Raw genomic sequence first — 5,631 nt, 5'->3', positions numbered from 1 at the left:
CTAAGGATGGACAGTTATGGTCCACGTCCTTGAAAGCATATTATCTACATAAATTATTTGGAATTCTTCTGCACAGGAGATCTGTGTCTTCTCCCCCATTTATTTATTCAATCATTTATTTATACCAGTGTGGATTCATGAGTATTTATTTTACCACTTGTGTTCTAATCCAACACTACTTTATTTGTTGCTCACATTATTCCAGCTTTGGCCACAGGGAACTCTTTCAGTTGGCTCCCGGGACCCTTTGACATACCTCCAATATTGTAGGCTTATTTATGATTATTTTTAAGCACTTTCTTACTTTCCAGCACTACATGATATTCCAGACTCATCCTAGAATGAGCCATTTCTCAAAAGAGCCCTGGATTCTTTTATTGGAGAATGGTATTAAAACCAAGATCTGGGCACTAGTTGTGCTTGTTACTACTGGGTGTCATTGTTTTTAGACCCTTTCAGGTGACAGAGCAAGGAAATACATACGTGTATACTTACCCACCTATATATACATACCTATAAATATTTCTCTGTATAACCGTCTATATTTCTATTAAGCTGAACATGAATTTATACTGATATTTCCAGCTCTATCTAATCCATAACACTAAGGATCATTCTAGCCTCATCTCTTTTTTATGTATAAACTCCCATTCCAACAGTGAGAAATCTGACTTCTACCATCTGCTATGCATTTACTTAATTCTTCAGTTTCAATATACATGTATAGCACTGTCAAAATTGTTAATCCAAAATACTGTGGGAAACAACTTTATTAACTAAAGTACAGGGCTCATGTACAGTTTCCCTAGCTTATATTCTTACAAACTCCACTCATTTCCAAAGTCACTTAGGTCAGCACCATTCTGCTTCCTCTGGTGGCTACAGGGCTGCGCAGGGAATGTCAACTGTTATTTTTCAAGGCATCTGCTGACCTGGACAGTTGGGGATGGAAGCAGGACAAGTTAAAATGCCATAAAGCTCACTGTTCTCACTGAGATTCAACTGATTTTCTTGAGTACTCAGAGGGCTGGTGCAAACCAAAAAAACCAGATGCCACGGAGTCAATTCAGACTCCTAGTAACACCACATGTGTCAGAGTAGAACTGTGCTCTAGAGTTTTCAATAGCTGACTTTTCAGAAGTAGATTGCCAGGCCTTTCTTCTGAGGTGCCTCTGGGTGAACTCAAACCTCCAACCTTTTAGTTAGCAGTCAACTGTTTTAACTTCTGGTTAATTTCCAGAGTTCTGAAAAAGATGAATCTAACAATTATTTCTAGTAGTTTTTTATTGCTTTATGGAAGGGCAAATTTTCAAAGGTACTTACTCCACCATCTTCACTGATGTCACCCTTTCTACTGGCCTTTGTGCTATCACTACAGTTTTATCTTTTCAAGAATGTCATATAATTGGAATTATACAGTATGTAGTGTTTTCAGATTGGCTTCTTTCACTTAGTAAGATGCATTTAAGGTTCATCTAGGTCTTTTCTGGCTTGATAACTAATTTCTTTTAATGTTAATATTCTATTGTATGGACTTACCAGTTTGTTTCTCCATTCACCTATTGAAAGGCATCTTGGTTTCTTCCAGTTTTGTGTGGTTATGAATAAAGCTTCAATAAACATTCACATACCAGTTTTTGTGAGTACATAAGTTTTCAAATCAGGTGAGTGAATATCTAGGAGTGTGTGATGGTTAAGGTTATGTGCCAAATTGGCTAGGCCATGATTCTCAGTGGCTTGGCAGATATTCTGCAATCATCCTCTGTTTTGTGATCTGATGTAAACAGCCAATCAGTTGAAAGGGGAGTTTCTTTGGGGGTGTGCCCTGCATCCAATATATAAATATGTATGTATGTTCTGACAAAGTTTGCCCTCTCTTGATCCTGCATCCTACTCGTTGTACTCTGACCTTCAGTTCTTGGGACATGAGCCAGTGGTCTGTCGTCTGACCTGCTGATTTTGGGGCTCACCTGCTCCCAAAGCCCTGTGAGACAGCAGCCTGCCATCTGGCCTGCTGATTTTGGGTTTGTCAGGCCTTGCAACACGTGAGTCAGGAAAAGCCTCCAAACTGATGCCTGACCCACAGATTTGGGATTTACTAGCTTCCACAACTGCATGAGCCATTTCCTTGAAATAAATCTCTCTCTATATATATACACACTTCACTGGTTTTGCTCCTCTAGAGAACCCAGCCTAAGATGGAGTGTGATTGCTGAATTATATGGTAAGACTGTTTTTAGCTTTGTAAAAAACCGCACAATTATCTTCCAAATTGACTGTACCATTTTGCATTCCCATCAGCAATGAATAAGAGTTCCTGTTGTTTTGCTTCCTCACCAGGAATTGGTATTATCAGGTTTTTTCTAAGATTGTAGCCATTATAATAGGCAGGTAGTTGTATTCATTTCCTAGGGTTGCCATAACAAACTACCATAGACTGGGGGCTTAAAGTAACAGAAATTTATTCTCTCACAGTTCAGGAGGCCAGAAGTCTGAAATCGAGGTGTCAAGTTCTTCAGGAGGCTCTGAAGGAAAAACTGCTCCATGCCTCTCTGCTAGCTTCTGGTGCTTGCCTTCAATCCTTGGCATTCCTTGGCTTATAGTGACAGCGCTCCAATCTCTACTTTTGTTGTTACATGACTTTCTTCTCTGTGTGTCCTCTCCTCTTCTTATAAGGACACCAGTAATTGGATTTAGGGCCCACTGTAAGCCAGTGTGACCTCAACTTGACTAATTACATCTGCAAAGACTCTATTTCCAAATAAGGTCACATTCTGAGGTTCTGGGTGGACATGAATATTAGGAAGATACTATTTGACTCACTACGGTAGTAATACCATATTGTTTTAATTTGTAATTCCTTAATGACAAGTGAGATTGAGCATCTTTCATATGCTTGTTTGCTATCTGTATATCTTCTTTAGAGGTTTGTCCACGTTAAAATTTGGTTATTTTTCTTTTTCTTGAAATTTAACAGTTCTTTGTATATTTTGGATACAAGTCCTTTATTAGATTTGTTTTGCAAATATTTTCCCCAGCCTGTGGCTTATATTTTTGTTCTCCTAATAGTGTCTTTAATAAGCAGAAATTTTAACTTTAATAAAGTCTAAGTTAGCAATATTTTTCTTTCATGAATACTGCTTTTTGTTCTGTAAATAAAACTCATTTCCAAATCAATGTCACCTAGATTGTCTCCAATGCATTCTTCTATAAGTTTTACAGTTTTGTGTTTTACATTTACGTCTATAATTCATTTTGAGTTAATTATTCTGAAAGGTAAAAGATTCCTTTTTTTTTTAATGAATATCCAACTATTCCAGAACCATTCATTGAAAAGCCTATTATTTCTCCACTGATTTATCTTTGCTCCTTTGTCAAAGATCAGTTAACTATACTTGTGGGTGCTCTATTCTCTTACATTATCAATGTGTCTATACTTTTGCAAATATTATGCTGTCTAGATTGCTGTAGCATTATGGTAAGTCTTGAAATTGGATAGTATGAGTTCTCTAAATTTGTTGTTGCTGTTCTTCAGAATTGTGTTGGCTAATCTAGGTCTTTTGTCTTTCTATATAAACATTAAAATCAATTTGTTGATATCTACAAAATAGCTTTCGGGATTGGGATTATGTTGAGTCTATAGATAATGATGGATCAATAAGCTACATCATGACAAATGGATAAAATAATGAAATTGTCAAGGATTTCATTTTACTTGGATCCACAATCAACATCCATGGAAGCACCAGTCAAGAAATCAAACGACATGTTGCATTGGGCAAATCTGCTGCAAAAGACATCTTTAAAGTGTCAAAAATCAAAGATGTCATTCTGAGGACTAAGGTGTCCCTGACCCAAGGCATAGTATTTTCAATCATCTCATACGCATGAGAATAAAGAAGTACGAAGAATTGATGCCTTTGAATTATGGTGTTGGCAAAGAATAGTGAATATACCATGGACTTCCAGAAGAACCAACAAGTCTGTCCTGGAAGAAGTACAGCTAGAATGCTCCTTAGAAGCGAGGATGGTGAGACTTCATCTCATGTACTTTGGACATATTATCAGGTGGGACCAGTTTTGAAGAAGGGCATCATGCTTGGTAAAGTAGAAGGTCAGTGAAAAAGAGGAAAATCCTCAATGAGATGGATTGACACAATGGCTGCAACAATGGGCAAAAGCACAGCGATGATTGTGAAGATGGCACAGGACCCGGCAGTGTTTCATTCTGTACATAGGGTTGCTATAAGTCAGAACCAGAACCAACTCAATAGCACCTAACAACAACAACATAGATCAAGTAGGAAGAATTGACAATATTGAGTCTTCCAATTCATGAACATGGACTATCTCCTCATTTATTTAAATTTTTTGGGATTTCTTTCATCAGTTTTGTAGTTATCTGCATATACATCCTTGTACATATTTTGTTAGATTCATACCTAAGTATTTCATTTTGTGTGTGTGCAGTTGCAATGGTATTTTTTTATTGTGCTTTAGGGAAAATTTACAGCTCAAGTTAGTTTCTCATACAAAAATTTATACATACTTTGTTATGTGACTCTAGCTGCTATCCCTATAATGTGATGGCACATTCCTCCTTTCCACCCCAGATTCCTGTGTCCATTCAACCAGCTTCTGTCCCTTTTTGCCTTCTCATCTCGCCTCCAGACAGGAGCTGCCCATTTAGTCTTGTGTATCTACTTGAACTAAGAAGCACACTCTTTACGAGTATCATTTTATGTCTTATAGTCAAGTCTATTCTTTGTCTGAAGAGCTGGCTTTGGAATGGTTTTAGTTCTGGGTTAACAGAGAGTCTCGCGGCCATGTCTTCTGGGGTTCCTCCAGTCTCAGTCAGACTATTGAATCTGGTCTTTTTACTAGAATTTGAGTTCTGCACCACACTTTTCTCCTGGTCCGTCAGGGACTCTCTGTTGTGTTCCCTGGCAGGGTGGTCATTGGTAGTAGCCAGGCACCATCTAGTTCTTCTGGTCTCAGGCTGATGGCATCACTGGGTTAAGTGGCCTTTCTGTCTCTTGGGCTAATATGTTCCTTGTGCCTTTGATGTTCTTCATTCTCCTTTGCTCCACGTGGGTTGGGACAAATTGATGCATCTTAGAAGGCTGCTCACTAGCTTTTAAGACCCCAGACACCACTCATCAAAGTGGGATGCAGAACATTTTCTTAATAAACTTTGTTATGCCAATTGATCTAGGTGTCCCCTGAAACCATGATCCCCAGAACCCCACCCCTGCTACACTGTCCCTCAAAGTGTTTGGTTGTGTTCAGGAAACTCCTTAGCTTTTGGTTTAGTCCAGTGGTGCTGACTTTCCCTGTATTTTTTTTATTGTACTTCAGGTGAAGGCTTACAGAACAAATAGTTTCTCACGAAACAGTAGTACACATATTGTTTTATGACATTGGTTAACAACCCCACAACATGTCAAATCTCTCCCTTCTCGACGTTATTTTTTTATTGGTGAAAATATACATAGCCAAAGATGCACCATTTCAAAAATTTCTACATGCACAGTTCAGTGACATCAACTATGTTCTTCCAATTGTGCTGCTATTCTCACTTTAGATGAAGGCTTACAGAACAAAATAGTTTCTCACTTAACAGTTACTACA

Source organism: Trichechus manatus, unplaced genomic scaffold (assembly GCF_000243295.1).
Source record: "Trichechus manatus latirostris isolate Lorelei unplaced genomic scaffold, TriManLat1.0 scaffold00074, whole genome shotgun sequence".
Taxonomy (NCBI): Eukaryota; Metazoa; Chordata; class Mammalia; order Sirenia; family Trichechidae; genus Trichechus; species Trichechus manatus.
This window is presented reverse-complemented; position numbering follows the sequence as displayed.